At 36.5% G+C, this 17,064-nt stretch overlaps 1 long non-coding RNA gene across 1 annotated transcript in view; it reads left to right on the top strand.

The window, feature by feature from the left end:
* Nucleotides 1–16,841, top strand: part of LOC115610838 — a 28,891-nt gene extending 12,050 nt beyond the window's left edge. Inside the window, exon 5 of the long non-coding RNA XR_003992356.1 lies at nucleotides 16,640–16,841. This is a non-coding gene — a long non-coding RNA (uncharacterized LOC115610838). The remainder of the gene's footprint in view (nucleotides 1–16,639) is intronic.
* The last annotated feature ends 223 nt before the right edge of the window (nucleotides 16,842–17,064 follow it).

The following is a 17,064-nucleotide window of genomic DNA, read 5'->3' as shown; positions in this document are numbered from 1 at the left end:
TTTGAACACAAACTTGGCAAGTAATTTATCATATTTGTCAGTTATGCCTCTGCAGACTGTAGAATGGCTCTCAAGCTCAGATCTCATCATGTCCCACTCTGCTCCTCAAATTGTATCTCCTGTTTCCTGAGTCTGTGAAAGTACTGTGGGTTTCTGCACACTGCACACTACAGAAAGCTTTGTGAAAAATCAAGCAAAAAGTGGTATTATGTGTTCTCTGTGGCATTGGATTAGCCTCCCTGGGAGTGGTTGGCCATGGGGTCTTGCGATACATTGACAAATAATGAATGATGATAAGCTTTTTATTCAAGATGTATCCATTTAGGGTCAGAAGTGGTAGATGATGTCCCTTATCTAATCACTGTCTTGTTTTGCAGCAAGGGAACGCTGAAGCATGATAAAATTGTGAATGTGTTCTATGAATTTATATACTTCAGATTTCCCTATAACCATCACATTTAAAGGATTTATCACTTGCATGTGGTGTGAACTACATATTGCTTTGAGTATTGATGTAACTTTCTGAAGTGATGGACAATAGAGACAACAGGAAAATGCAAATCCTTATTGTTAAGAAGCCTGTGTTTTAGTTTTGTGGTTTTGAGGGGTTTTTTTGGTGGGGTGGTTTTTTTTGGTTTCGATTTTTAAAATTACAAATCTGAACAAAAGGTCAGCTCACACAGTGTCTTCCATGGGGTTTCCAGATACTGTGACAGCTGATGTGGAATTTTTCAGCTTGCTACAAATACCTCCAGTGAATGACAATGGTGTGTGCCCTAATCTGCAGGGCTACTAGGCTGCCTGAGAGCATCAAGAGCCAATTAGCCCAAGAGTTGGGCACCTAAAACAAGCTGACACCTAGGGCTTGCTTTGGTTGTTTCTTGCTAAGACATTGACCAGTTGACTTGTTTGGAAATAACTGCTAAAGGGTACTCAGTCACCAGCTCTGAAATCCAGTTAATTAATACTTGTCAGAAGAACTTTCACCTGGATGCCTAATGTCTAGTTATACTGACCTTTAAAAAATAACACTTGCAGCTGAGATATCTACCTAATAGCACCCTGTCTCCTGGATGCTGGCTTTCAGAAATAGGCACAGCAGGCTTACAGTACACTTTTTCTTTTGTTCAAAACTGTCACACTTCTTGTCCTCCTTTTATTCAAAACTTTTCATCTAGCCGTAGCGGAAACACAACTATGGCAGAGATCACTTACACTTTTCATTTTGTCTATGTCCTCTGCAGCATAGTCAGTACCTTCACTAAGGACTTTCCTGTGCTTAAAACTTCATTGTCTTCTTTAACAAGATTGGTTTCTGTTTTGTTTTTGTTTTTTTTCTGGCCGAAGTGAATTTCTTGCTGGTCACAACATTTTCACCTGTCACAACACTTTATAGCTCTAATCTCGTAAAGCTGATTCACTAGATGTGCATACAACCAGATCTGCAATTTCCGATTTGCTTTTAGCTTTCAGTACAGACCACTCATAAGATATAAAGACATGAGGTCTGGTTTTCAGAGCAGATTGTCCACACGTTTCCCCTCTACCTGTTATCAGACAATGGCATACAATTACATAGCCAGGTAGCGGGTAAGCAAAGCAGCAGCGGCAAGCCGGATCCATCAGCAGCTTACACATAAAAAAGGTGCCACAAAACTGGCATCATCAAGGTTACCAGGCTTTCAATATCTGCATCTACTTAAGCATTCAAACCTCTCATGTCGTGGATTCCTGTGCCCTGAGATTTGCTGTTTGTCTCTGTGCAGGATGCTATCCAGCTAACTAGACAAATGGTATGTGCATGGGAGCTCTGAGACCGCAGGCCAGCTCTGCAACATCTGTCTGCCCCTCCTGTTTCTTGGGGTGGGAAACAGTGGAAGCCTTGTCTCCCTGAACATACCAGAAAACAAGTGGTTGGGGACCTGGGGAGTCAAGGAGCTCCCCTTTTGGGTGAGTGAATTCTAGCACGGGGAAGTTGGCAGCTGGCAAGAGGTTAGAGGGCATTGCCTCAAAAAATAGAATTAGCATTCCAGAAGATTTTCCACCTGATACCATGAGCAGAACTGTGAAAACAGCACACATTGCAGAAGATTTTGAAAAGGTCATTGGCTAAGTAGACATTTTCCACCTTAACATATTGAGGATTGAGGGCATATTTCAGGAGCAGAATGATGCCCAAGTGCTCAATTTTCTTTGGAAAGTTACCTTTTTTTCTCTGAATGTCCCAGCCTGAGTATCTGGTACTGATGCTGTATGCCTAAGATTGCCCTTTGGAAAATTCCCCCACATGTGGTTTATACAAGTTGTACTAAATTTTAAAGATTTTGATGTTCTTTTTTTTTTTCTTTTTTTTACCTGTAGTACTTTAAAATTCTTGAACGACAATATTTTAGGAAAATTATTTTATCCTTATGTGTATGCATGCAATATATTAAAATCACCACTATCAAATACTATTTGACTTTCCCACAGGCATAAGTCCAACACTGCGAATCAGAAAACATGTGGACTTTCTGAAAAGGCATTACAGTCGCCTTCCTGCACAGCTAAACAAAATAGAGATACAGATATTTTTAAAACACACTTTACTACTAAATAAGTAGAGTCCCCTTCTATGAAGTTAGAAATGTCAATATTTTACAATTTCAAAAGGGACTGTAATAGATTTTTTAAAGAAATGGAGGCAGAAAAAAGAAAATAGCACCACATAAAAGGGGAAAAAGGAACAGAAAAGCATCCAGCAAAATGTGGGTTTGCCACTTGTATTTTACCCTGCTGTATCATCATCATATAAACAAAAATTGCTAGTGCTAGAAAATACAAAGCAGAGAACAAGAGTGGCAAGAAGTCAGTCATACTTCCTCTGTTTCCCCTGTGCATCCTTTGATAATGAGGAAGGTAGTGCTTTTGCATTGAGCTGCTCCTCATCATACAACCTTGACTATTTAATCCAACAATAAGAGGAAATCAGCAACAAAAGAACTCACAGCCAAATATTCAAATGACAAGTGATGCAATTCTATTTTTCTTACTGCATGGCAGAGTTTGCACTCATCTCTGCCTCTTTCTATACTCAGTTATTGATATCAAATTAATGGGATGAGACACAAGTGATTATTTGCCATTTTGTATTGGACATCCTCTGTTGAAAAGCAGTAAATGATCTGAAGGTTTTTACAGTGGCAGGAACACATACTAACCCTTATTGAATTATACTATAGCATAAAACATAATTTTCATTTTCATTAGTAAAATTAAAAACTTTGAAGCATGAATTCTGGTTTAAATAGTTAAGCAGTTATTTGAACTGTAGTTGCTGCAAATGGGATTGCACCAGATGCTAGAAAAATACATTGCCTGGTATAGTCAACTCTTCAGTAGCATGATGTAAAGCCTGTTGTAGTTGCTAGGGGTCTTTTCACTGACTTAAAGTGTTTTGAGGCAAGCCTTTTGCCACTGTGCATTTGCTGGTTATGTTTATAAATGTGCTATATCATGTTCTAAGCAGCACTTGCAGAGCACTCTCAGTCAGGGAGGAGGAGGGTCTGAGGCAGGTGCTTGTAGCTGCTTGCTCTAGATACCAAGGTGCAGAATTCTTTGTCAATTGCCTTTCAAAATACTGCAAAAAGAAAAGCCCTCTGTCAAACTTTTGTTGATTTCATTTTGTGCTATGTCTGGGCCCTCTACAAATGCTCTCATCAGTTGAAAAACCCCAAATAACTGAAGAGCTGCATTTTGAGCTGTAGTATATCATGTTTCTGGAAAAGAGAGAGCAGAGCAGTGTCAAAGTTGAATAGTTAGAAGCCTTAAAGGTTTGAATATATGTCATTCTGAAATGGTGAGCAGGAGCAAGAGGAGAATAATCTTTGCAAATTCCTTAAGATAGATTTAGAAAATCATTCAAGGGCAGTTTTTTATGAAATCCTTCAAGTAAAGTTCTCTGTCTTATGCACATACTCCCAGAAGCACATTTACCAATGTACATGTAGCCAGTACGGTAGCACCAATATGTGAGTATAGCACAAAAATCATATTCCCTGAATTACTTTTAGCACTATGTCTGCTACAATTCCTAAAATGATAAAAAAAACCCAACATACAAAGGTGAGTTTGTAAAGAAACCACAGTATTATTCGATCAAAGTCCTACTTTCATCAGAAGGAAACAGCCACCTATGTCTGATGTAATACATGACAGAAACTGGCAAAAGGGGTAAGTCTGGAATGGGCTAGTCATAAGTGCAGAGAAGTGTCCATTTGGTAGAATACTCTTTAGGGAATGACACTGTGTACAGATGGCTTTTATCATAAATCTTTTCGTTTTTTGTGGTTGTTCTTTATTTTTTCTTTTCCCCCTGGAAGTAGAGCTGCAGGGATGAGTACCTACCCTATCAGTAGTTCATTTAGTAGCTCATAGGCCTTAATGCTGTAAACAGCTCTACCTGCTGCTTGTAACAGATATTGTTTAGAAAAAAAGAATTTCCTTTTGATGCTTTATAAATAGAAAATTTCAGACTTAATGAAAAAACATGCAATATGCTGGCACTGGTTTTCATCCTTGACTGTATAAGCTGATGAATGTTTCTGTGTTTGATGCAACAACTTGTTAGTCCTTAGCAGTATGATTTGTCTTTTCTGAAATTCAAATTAATAGATATTCTAGGATATCACTCTTAACATTTAAAACCATCAGTCTTGATACTACCTTAGGAAAAAAAATTTAAACGTTAGCCCTCTACAATTCATGTGTTATCCTTCTTCAGATCAAGTATTTTCCTTTGGATTCAAGTGTGTGTGCATTTTTCTTGAGTGCACATTAAATGTGAGAAATTTGACAGTCTGGAAAAGACAGACAGTCCAAGGTGAGTTCCCTAAGGAGTCATAACCTTTTCTAGGTGGAGCTGTTTTGAGTACTCCAATATTATTTTGTTTACGAAGAAATGTTTGGCATGTAAGTTTTGAATTGGTGTGCTGACAAACAGGTGGGTGAATAATTATGCTGTTAAGGTTTCTGAAACAGTAATATTTTACAGTATCATTGTACATATTGTGGTGTTACAACAGTCACAGGCTTAAGATTGATTCATATTAAGCTCATTAACACCTTTATTTGTTATAAATAACAAAATTTTTATTTAAACACTTCTGTATAGATGTTTGTATAATCCTAATGCTTAAAAAAGGGAACAAGGAGAACCAAAAGTACATCCTGAGGTGATATATGGATAATAATAATAAGAACAAATCATAAATAATTTGAATTTTACTTCTGTTCTACAGACATTAAAATAGTTTTGTCTTTAGAAGCTGGACAATTTAAAGGAAAAACAAAACCAGTAGATATCTGGTAATAATTAAAAACAATAAGCCACATCTAGCCAGGATGGGAATAAAATTCTCATTGAAAGTATTACTGAGTTCTACATGTTTATATACTAGCTGAGTTTGATCTTACATAATCCAAACCTAAGGGAAAAAAGCTTAATATAGGATTCTGAATCTTTTATGTTGAAATATCATTTAGAATACAACACTTTATAAACTTCCAGTGTAATTGTATTTATTTAAAAAATGTTCTCAGTCATTGATTTTGGTAACCTCTCTCTGAAGAGTTAAGATGTGGTTTTGTTAGAGGGCGACTTCATATTTGTTTTTCTAATAAATAAATAAATAATATTGCTCAATTTCTGTTTAGAAAAAATAAGTTACACCATAACAGCCAGAAATCCTTAGAAAAGCCGTTGGGAACACTGTAATTTGCAGGAACAGGATCAGAAAAACACTTATTCAAGGTGACAAAGAGGTACTGCTGTGACCAAGAGGAATGAATTAGCTTCTATAAAATGACTTTTTTTGTAGGCTACAGAAACAGCATTATCAAAAACTACCACAAGATTTAGAAACACTGCATTACATGTGTGATAAAATCTTGCATCAACTGTTAATGACATTCCTTCATCAGAGCTCTTTTTAGTTTAATCTCGTGCTTGCTGATTTTTTTTAACATAAAGTATCTCTAACATAAGCTTACAAATGAAGATTTCTGAAACATATAAAAGAATAACAATTCAGGTGAAAAATAATGTTCCTGTGATAGCCACTGTCTGCAGAATGAATCAATGTATTTTATTAGAGCTTCCCAAAATCACAAGAAAAACAAAACTGTATAGTACCTTTCTCACTAAACCCAACAATAAGCCATTTATCCTTTCCCAGTTACAACAGGGCTGGCATACTTCCAAGTTTCACAACAAACTCACAGACCAAGCCTAGCAGATTCCTGTGTAGGAAATTCTGAAAAATATGTTGATTACTCCATTTTTTTCAAAAAGTCCAAATGAATTTGTGGCTATAACACATATAACACACTAAATTTCAACAGCTTTTAGGTAACTGAAAATTATTTAGTGAATTTAGAAATTACATGTTTTAAATGCTGAGAACAATGACATCTGCTTTAAGTGTTACTAGTCTCAGTTCCATCAGACCTATTCTTAAGGTCTTTACAAGAACAAATTTTCAGTTATGACAAAAAGCTTCAATGTAGTTATGTATGAAATATATTCTATGAGACTATGAAAGCAATGGAAAAACAAAATTAGCTTGCTTTTCTTAGAGTGTCAAAGTTGCCACATAATTTTGAATCTGCAGGCCCAAATTCCAACTCCACTTGCAACTTTAGTTTTAATGTTTTATTAGATTTAGAGATACTTCTCACCATGAACCTGATATAGCAGTTCATGCTTTGTGAACAGAGTGTTTTAGCACTTTAAAGAATGGAAAAGATGGAAGGAGAAATGTTCACATGTGTCTCTGAGTGGTGGCTAAAGAGTGAAATTCACAGTATGTTATCAGTCATCTTCCATGCTGTACATTATTACAAATTGGTAGAGGAAGTAATTTGTCTTAGACAAAATTCCTAATATCTTCATTTATTGTCCAGGAAATATAGGTAGCCCAGAGACAGACCGTTATGGTAGGAGCATGATGATACTGCTTTCTATGTCAAAGAAACATAAATTTTAGTTTTCAGGGAAACATGTTTTCACCAGAAATTTGTCACTCTGGGCCAAGTACTGCCACAATTATGATGAGTAGTTCCATTACATTGAAGAATTTATTCTCGAGTATTTCAGAGCTGTGAAGAAATGTAAGAGCTCTTGAACTGGATTAAAAGACAGTGTCTAATATCATTTATTTGCAATCATTCAATTTCTGCAGGTTTTAGAATTGTGCTCTCAATTTCAGTCCATTATTCAAGCATTATTGCGAAAATACTCAGAAGTGAAAAGTGTGCAAAAACTTTAATGTGCTCTTTCTATTATTTTATGAACTATGCAAGTCAGTCAGCTATACAGCATATGTACAGCAAAATTTTCACAGTGCATATAGCACTGCGTTGTTCCTCTGTACCAGTAATAGCAAGCAATAAGAGATGCAGCAGTTCCACAGACATCTCCATGGCTGCTCTTGGAAATGTCTGGATTTGCTACAGTAAGGCCTATGATTTTTAATTTTCTTTTGAGAGGCACAACTAAAATAAAAGCACAAAAACTTAAAGGTGACAAAAGGAGAATATTGGATTACGGATAAGAAGGTGAAACCAGCATCTAAGGCCCAAAGGAAACCTGTAAGTGTAAATAGTTGCCAAAATGCTGAAGTTTTGTGACCTAAAACCTTATGCGTGACCAGCATTGCTTCATCATAGCAACACTGATCAAGCAAGACTTCAAGCCATTGTTTTTGGCTAGTTTCTGAGGCAAAGAGGCTTTTGAAAGATACTCACAGTTTTGCCATCATGAGAATGATTGGAAAGGGGGAGCTGAAGCAACTTCGGTCCCTCTACACAGAGCAGAACCTGGCAAGAGGCCAGTGTCTAAAGGGATTTATGCAGATGCTAATCTTGTGAAATTAAAATTGCTCACTAGTGCCTCCATTTGTGAGATATTTTCCTTTCTGACCAGGAATTTACAAGAGCTTTCATGTGCTCTGTGTTTGTGTCCAGAACTGTTTTGCTCTGAAAAATTAGGCCTGTTGATAATCTAAACACTGGCCAGAGCAGGACTGCAGTCTCTTGAGAAACCCAATCTAGTAAGCATTTTCCAAACAGGATGAATGCACCAGCAACAGACACACAATCTGTGAGTGATGCAGTGCTGCTGGTACAGTCTCACCTGTTAGGTGTGACTGGTGGGGTTGTGTGATACTGGAGAGCTGCATTGCAGCATCTCCTTGGTCAGAAGAAATTCAGCAATCCACACAGCATGGAGCAGGAACATGACTACCCTTTCTGGAAAAAGAGAAGAAAACAGTGCTTGTAGACCTTCACTCTAAAGAATAGACTCCAGGCTGCATTCAGAGTGGGCAGAGGCACAACTCTTTAAGGTGGGGTAGGAAGTTAGATACTCATATGAGTTTCTAATTCTCCATTGGCTCACTCCATACTGTTTTCTCCTCACAGCTGGGGTATTACGATTATCCTCAGCAAGTGGCTAATTTCTTTCTGTGCCTATAGGAAGCCAAGTAGGTCTTTTCATTTTCTGGGTTAGGAGTAACTAGTGTGCTATTGGTTTCATAGCTGTGAGCAATTCTTCAGAAGTATAGTTCTGCCGAAGGGAAGTGGTTTGTTTCTTTTTCTGAAAGGGGAATCTCAAGAGGTTGATGAAATAAATGCAAAGCAACTATTTGAATTACGTGTGGTGCTGCATATGTCTTTCAAAGACTTGCAGAGAACACCCGTGCTGAGGTTATCTGTCTGCTACTTCCACCCACTGAGAGCATCTTAAAATTCTAGTGGCAGAAAGTGAAATAGATAATGCAACTTCTCTAAGGCTAACACTTCTGAAAAGAAAAAATAAAAAAAAAAAGTTATATCTAATGTCTCATGCTTTGCATGACATGCAACTGGGCAGGTGTTCTGTGAAGAATCCCTAGGGAATGTCGGCATTGATGTAAACAAAAAGGAGTTTTCATTTCATGAAGCACTAGATTGTCAGTGATGCATTACACCTTGTCACAGATGTTATGGAGCAAAAATGAGGTATTGCCCTGAATTTTATACCCCCGTGACTAGAAAATTTGAACCCGGGGTTTTGTAAATTAGATGATTTAGCGGTAATCATCCATGACAATTTTGTTAACTACTGTTACTACTGTGAGCATTTTGGGGCCACCTTTTTTAATAGATTTTGTAACTGGATGTAGTGATTAACCCTTTGATATCTTCCTAATGATGACTATTTTCTTCTGTTAAAGGCAAAAATGACAGTTCTGACTATGAAGCAACTGTTTTATGCATGGAATAGTGATACATTACTAAGCAGAAAGATTTGTGAGTTAGTCTCTATATAGTGACAGATAAAGAAGCCCTTAGTTATACACTGTATGTAGTAGCAGGTATGCTAGAGAGTTGGGCATTCCATTTAGCCACAGTATGAGTCAGGGTATGCTTTGGTGCCTTGCATTGTGCTCAAGGAGAAATGGTATGATTGCTCGGTAGAGATTGGTGGCAAAAGCTGAAATAGCCAAGGAAATGACATATCCTTACCCTTCTCAGGTCAGAGGAGCAGAAGACTAGATGAATGCTCACGTAAAATGTAGAAAATAACATCCTTCAACAGTGCTGAATACAGATATGGGAAGAGTGTTGAGGTTTTGGGGTTTTTTCTCATCTTGGCTGTTCAGTTCCCTGAGACATATATCAGTGGCAGAATTACTTGTGCAAGTTTTGAGGAAACTAACTGGACTTTTTTTTTTTTTTTTTTTTTTAAATATATATGACCATTTTAAAGTTCATTTTCATTTGGCATTCAGAAGTCTCTCACTGATGCCACTGTTTCAGTCCAGTGTTCACAATTTGATATACTTTCCAGAACTGGAAGCATAATCCTTTTGGAATAATTTTTCTTAAGGTGTTTGTACTACCAGGTAAACATAATATATCCGCTTCTTTAAAATGAGGTATTATTCCTGAATACATCATATATAATGAATATTCAACTGAACTTGGGCTTTGTTCACTTTGGTGTAGTAGAATGTTTTTGACCATTTCCAGCTGCCCCCACTCTGTGGGTGTCATTCAGTGCACAGAGTGTCAGCAGAAAATATTGTTATCACCTTTTCAGAAAATATATTTGACCTTGTGAATTTTCAAAATTTCATTTCATTAATTTGAAAGCAAAAATTTAGCATAGTGAACATCAGACAATCTGTGGTACTTAATGTAGTAGCTCAGCAAAACACCAAATTAATTCAAATCTGAAAAAGATTCTCCATCTGCAGCAAAAGCATGATCTCAATTACATATTGAATTAAATAAGAGATAGGAATGGTTTTGAAAGCTTGAAATTTAGGGTTTCATTAGAGTGAAAAATCCTCGTGAATCATTTAGTTTTAACACATAAATGTAAATCTTGGAACTGATCTTCATTTCCGACTGCAAGTAGCAATTATCTAGCGATACCTCATGAGCTTCATTAGAACCTTGCTTTTAACAAAAGTGGGGAACACTGGGGATCTACACAAATAAGAGGATTATGGTATTTAATCAGCACAAAGTGGTAACGATAAAGCTTCACTAGATAGTATTTCCAAATATGAAATCAAGGAAAACAACCTTGAATGTAAGTGGGTTAATGTTCATTTAAAAATATTTTATTCAATGAATTCTCTTCTGTTCATTTCTGGGTTAATTTGTATGAATTAGTTTGGTGCTTGAAACAATCATCTTCAACAGTTAGTAAATAGAACATTCTTTCTTCCAAACTATTGTTCTCATACAATGCCAGTCTACAATTGGTTTTAGTATTCATTAGTATTTCAATATTTGTTATCCATCGTTTGTGATATTTAGTGATTGCTTTTATCACAAAATTGTTTCTGGTCTATGGCTGGCCTTTATATCATCTACAAGATATAAGTTCACATACAATCATACATATATGAGAATTTATATTATGTTGCAAGTAATAATACAGAAGTCTCATCTTGTCAGGCATTCACATTGGTTTGAACTAGTATTTAAAAGGTACAAGGGAAACATCTTAAGCACATGAGAAAGGATTTTAGGGTGTATACCCACTATGTATAGATATGAAGACAATGGAATTATAAATTTTTGAAATTATAATGAAAATAGAAAGACCTACTTCTCACTCTCCAAGGCAGATTTTGGATGAAAGGAGTACAATCTCTCTTCTGCAACTCAGGCTTACACGTGCAATTCCAGTAAGTGAAATTATTAGATAATCTTCTATACTTTCTTTCTGTCTCACACTAGTGAACTCAGGTTCTGTGTTTTTGCTAATGTTTTATTTGCACTCACCCCTAAATGTGTTACAAATACTCTGACTCTGCGTGCGAGGGAAAACCTGATGACTGCTCTGTGAGTCCGGCCAGTATCGGGCACAGTATTCTGGACATCATGATCTACTGTGAAGTTTTCATAAAATCATAGAATGGTTGGGGTTGAAAGGAACCTCAAAGATCATCTAGTGCCAACCCCCCTGTCGTGGGGAAGGACATCCTCCACTAGACAAGGTTGCTCAAAGCCTCGTATTTAACAAAGATTTGTTAAGGTAGAAAAAATATACATCTGATATTCCTAAAAACCACCAAGACCTTAACTTTTTTTTTTTTTTTATGTTCTCAACATGTTGTTGTATGTTGTCTTGTAATTTATAACGTAAAATTTTACTGAGGAGTGTCTCATTCCATTGCTTTGACTGTTGGCTGTATCTCATCTTGTGATATCCTCCCCACTGCAGATTTATCATCTGTGAGTACTAGGCCAAGTACTACCTTTCTAGACTTCTTTTACATCTGTTCATACATAGATCCAAATGTTCAGTTCTTTTTATCTAGTCATGCAAAACTTATGCTTGTACAAATTGGAAGGTTCACTAAGAAAGGTGCTTAAACAGTTTGGATAACTACACCCAACTTCACCAGTGACCTGCACAAGATATACTTCAGAAGATGTATGTAATTTCTGCACATCTGGAATTGCATTTTGAATTGCCTGAAATGTCCAATTGCATGTCTTCATCCTATTGATCTCTACATGAGATCGAAATTTAAAGGCTGGGTCATTAGAAAATTATTTTGATAAGATGGATGTCTTTCAAGCACAGAAAATTTACAATTGAAGATGTCCATGCACTAGTGAAAGTCAAGGATGAATCTTAAAGAATGCTTTTTCTGGTAATGCAGCTGGAATTTTGCATTATTTCATATATTTTCTCATTAAAAGCCAGAATTTTTAGTCGTTCTGTCATTGCATCAATATGTAATCTAGATGTTTGCAGCAATGATACGTTTATGACTCTAGCTTTAAGTTCTGCACTGATTCCTCTTCTAAACCATGATTCGTAACAGTTTTGATATTCTGAAGTTCCTTTCTTTTCCCTTACACAGCGTAACATTTTTTTGACTGTGTTATCTTAATCATTGTATTAAATTTGAAATTTACTACTTTACCCAGTGGTCATTAGACTATGCAGTTATAGCCTTAACAAAGCATTAGTGCTGCTGTTTTTCTCATTAAATTTTCCTAAAGGCATTTTAGAGCTCATGTGTTTTTTTCATCACTGTTACTACTTCATTGCAGTAAAAAAGAGTCTTTACCCTTCTATAGTTTTTCTTTCTAACCTGTTTTGTAGGTTCTTGTTAACCTCTTTTCCCCCAAAAGGTTCTAATCCCTTTCAGTCCTATCATAATTCACAAATTTCTTGGAATGACATTTCTGTAGCAAACAAATTCTTCATACCTAGACCTGAAGAAAAGTCATATTAAGGTCAAACATGATTAGCTCTTTGTTGTCTCATTGGCAAATTACCTTAGAGAATAAGGTATTTTAAAATAATCCAATAACAAAAAGAGATCATAAAATTATTGAATATTTTGAGTTGGAAGTGACTTGTAAAGGTGCTCTAGTCTAACTCCCTGCAACAAACAGAGACATTTTCAACTAGATCAGTTTACTCAGAGCCTGGTTCAATCTGACCTTGAATGTTTCCAAGTATGAAGCATCTGCCACCTCTCTGGGCAACCTGTGCCAGTGTTTCTCCACCTTAATTGCAAAATAATTTCTTCCTTACACCTAGTCTGAATCTACCCTCCTTCAGTTTAAAGCCATTCCCCCTTGTCCTATCCCTACATGCCCTTGTAAAAAGTCCCTCTGCAGATTTCTTGTAGGCCGCCTTTAGGTACAGAAAGGCTGCTCTAAGGTATCCCCTGAGCCTTCTGTCCTCCAGGCTAAACAGTTCAACCTCTCTTAGCCTGTCTTCATAGGAGAGGTGCTCCAGCCCTCTGAACATCTTAGCGGCACCCTTCTGGACTTGCTCCAACAGGTCCACCTCCCTTTTGTGTTGGAGGCCCCAGAGCTGAATGCAGTACTGCAGTGGGGTCTTATGAGAGCAGCGTAGAGGGGGAGAATCACCTCCCTCGACCTGTTGGCCATGCTCCTTTTAATGCAGCCCAGGATATGGTTGGCTTTCGGGGGTGCAAGATCAGATGTTCTGGAATAGGGAGGTTGCATGTACATCATTTTTAAACATCTAATTAATAAAATCTCCAAGTTCAGACTATATAAAAAAAATTTCACTAGATGATCTTCAGGTCTTTTCCAACCGTAACGATTCTATGATTCTATGATTTAATAAAATGTTTATAAGTAGCACTTGCACTGGAAGTCAAAAAGTCTCATTCCAGCACAAAAATTATTCCTGTGTCTTTATCTTCTTTGACATTACCAGGGTCAATAGGTGAATCCAAGCTCAGTTATTGCATCATGAGTTTGTAGGACTGACCCTAAAATCTGAACCTGTCCATCATAAGAATTTTTGCTGTCTAAGAAGCAGTGCCTCCAGGCTGTTGGAACAAATACAGCTGTTTCATTTTCCAACCATCTGTCTAGACAAAATTACAAAAAAATATACAACTTACAACATCTGTGACATTTAGTGTCAGAGTTGTTGATGCCAGAGGGTCAAATTCAATAAAAAACAGAACTTAAAGCTTTTCCCTTGGGTTATAAATGACTATTTAGTTTAAGTCAAAACTTTTACTGTCGACAGTCATGTCATAAAATAATTTATTAATGTTTTTTAAATGACTGGTCTCACGTCTGAAGTGTGAATATTCAGAAAGTATATATACAACTCTAAGGACTGACCCTGGAGCAGTGTAAAAACACAGGCTAAGTTTATTTAATAATTAATCTCCCACAAATAAATAATTAAAAAGATAAATAACTGCATTATCTGGTGGCACAGTTATGTATTATCTATAAATGAACATATCTAACCTTTTACAATCTGTAGATGCAGCTAATGCTTGATCTCAAACTCACAGACTTTCTGAGTTTGCAGTCAGATATGTCATTCCAGATGCAGCTCAGCTGGTTGAAAAAGTTAGTTCATGGCTTCTCCCAGGATGTCAATACTTGTGAGAGTTATCGCCACTTATATTTGCCAACCTAAGAGCACGCTAAGTCATTACTAACTTGCTTCTGTAAAATTATCTGGGTTAGAAAACACCCCTGCTATTGGGTTATGCTAATGTGGTGTGCTGATACCTAGGTTAAGCCAATTGATCTGAGGAGGCATGAATGGGAAAGAAAGGGTGGTGGAGAGCAGAGAACAGTACTGGTGTGACCCAGCTCAGATGCAGCCAAAAAATAGCACAGTAGGCCATTCTCTTATATGATCTCAAGGATATTGTTATACTCTACTGTTGCCTGTATTTAAGCACAGTAATGCAAGCTGAACCATAAGGTGTCTGGTTAATACAATAACATGTGAAAAAATTATTTGCATAAGCTTTATTCTAACATGCTGTTGCTTCACTTGAAGTTTGGTTGTCAAGAAAAAGAACCCCCAGAAAAGGGTCAGAAGCATGAGATCAATTTGGATGGCTGGCATATCTGATCAAAGTGATACAGCTATTTTGGATTACTATTGAGGAACACCAAGGACAGAGAAAAGACATATGTACATTCAATGCTTGCAATTAATGACAGTTTATAGATTATTTCAGACATGAATTGAAATTGAAATGAGTTCTCTTGTGCCACAGAAGTAATATAAAGTAAATATGTTGAAGCTCTGGGTTAGGAAATATTATTCTACAGGAGATGTAGCAAAGGGTAATGTTTTGTCTTTTTAATAATGAATCTCCAAAGTTAAGAAGCTCTGGACCAATTTTATGCTGGTTTTATGGTGTGAATCTGATTTTTTTTTTTTGTTAGCTCATTTAACCCTGTCTATGTGACTGAGGTTACAAGGGTATTCCTCAGATTGCAGTGATATAAACACACTCAAGATGAAGTCCCACATTAGTACTAATGAAATAAATGATAGTAAGAGTGTAAATTGGAGAAGATTTAAACCTTTTACCCTTTTGAACTAACAACTTAGTTTAAAAGCATTTTACCAATTTTAGAAAGATTTAATTCAATATTTCCAAGCAATTAAAATGACATCCAGTCTAACATCACCAGTTTTATTGGAATTATCACAGAAATGAAGTCTGTACTTTTTTTTTATTATTCCACTGCCTGTAGCAATTGAATTCTAACAGCAGCACAAAGACTTTAAGCAGTACTTTAAGGTGAAAATTCTTGTGATTAATTGTTTCTAGAACCACCCTTAGCATAATAAGTATGTAAATGTTGGATAGTTTTTCAGTATGTCTGCTTTTATTGAATATTACAAAAAATAATAAGGTAAATTAAAGATCAATTTAAACTTACATTAATAGAAAACAAGCAAGTTGTAATGCTTTCAAAAAGGCAGTGCAATTAAAAACAGGCAGCTGTTGTGGAAACCACAAGGTTTGATGGGGAAAGCTATAAATCATGATTTATAGCGAGAGAATGTAATTTCTTGAAGTGAATCAAGTCTGAACTAAACCTGCTTGAAAAGTGCATATTATATGATTTTGTCTAGCTCTATGTGATTTGCAAAATGTCATTTAAATGGTAGCCAGGGATATAATTTGTACTTCCCATGATAAAACAAAAACAAAGTTAAAGAGAGTGTAGAGCAGAGTGCACACTGCAGTCATCAATTCTTCCTCACGATATCTCTACAAAGTCCCTTTTTAATGCAGTAGTTTTTTTTTGGGGGGGACGGTTGGTGTTTGGTTGGGTTTTTTTTCTTTTACAATAGCATTAACAATTCATGATATCTCTGGGGTCTTTGAACTTCACGGAATCATATATTTGGAGAAGCTTTGTACCACAGACTACAAAAAATAGGGAACAGCATTATCTCAGAGATGATCTTCGAAGTGAGAAGGTATGTGAAGGTATAGAGAAATGTTTATGTGGGGGAAAGCATTCAGCTTATCTGTACGGATTGCATCGGTGGCCACTTCTCTTGATGAGAGGGTTGAGTAGCAAGTTACCTGTTAGATAATATGACTGCAACTACAAATACATTAATGATCCACATGCACAAATTATATAAGGACAAATCACAGGGACGAATAATCAATATCTGACCTTGCCCCACAGCAAACGAATGTTAAACTGTTAATGGAATAACCTGGGATGGTCTTGGGCAATAATCTCTTAGCCTTTTCATGAAACTGTAGAAGCATAACTCCTGACAGATTTTTTTACTTCCTGATGTTTTCAGCTTCCAGTTCATGGCAGTGTAGCTTCAGTTCTGGAAGGCACAAGTATGGAGTCTTCAACAGCTCCCTGTTTTTCCATCTTGCTGGAATGATAAAGGTATTCAGCAATGTCACAGAGATTATTTTATATATGCTGCAAATGGTGTTAACCGGCGGTGGAAATTGAGATGGTACCTGTATCTTCTTCAGTTACTGGTGGCTTCATGCAAGGTGAGATATTACTCAAAAGGTGAACTTACACTAATAAGTACATATCAATTCCATTGGAAATTAATTGTTTAATAGATTGGAAATTCTATTGTTTAAGCTGAAACCAAGCTGCATGTCATTTTCAGTGTCAGCTGTCTGTGTCATGATCTGATCGAACAAGGTTACTGTGAGGTTTATTTTGATGCTGACAGCCATGAGGTATTACCACTGGTGCTAC

The sequence above is a fragment of the Strigops habroptila genome, chromosome 7 (genome assembly GCF_004027225.2).
Source record: "Strigops habroptila isolate Jane chromosome 7, bStrHab1.2.pri, whole genome shotgun sequence".
NCBI lineage: Eukaryota > Metazoa > Chordata > Aves > Psittaciformes > Psittacidae > Strigops > Strigops habroptila.
Note: the sequence above shows the minus strand (reverse complement) of the source record. Positions and strands in the feature narration are given on the sequence as shown.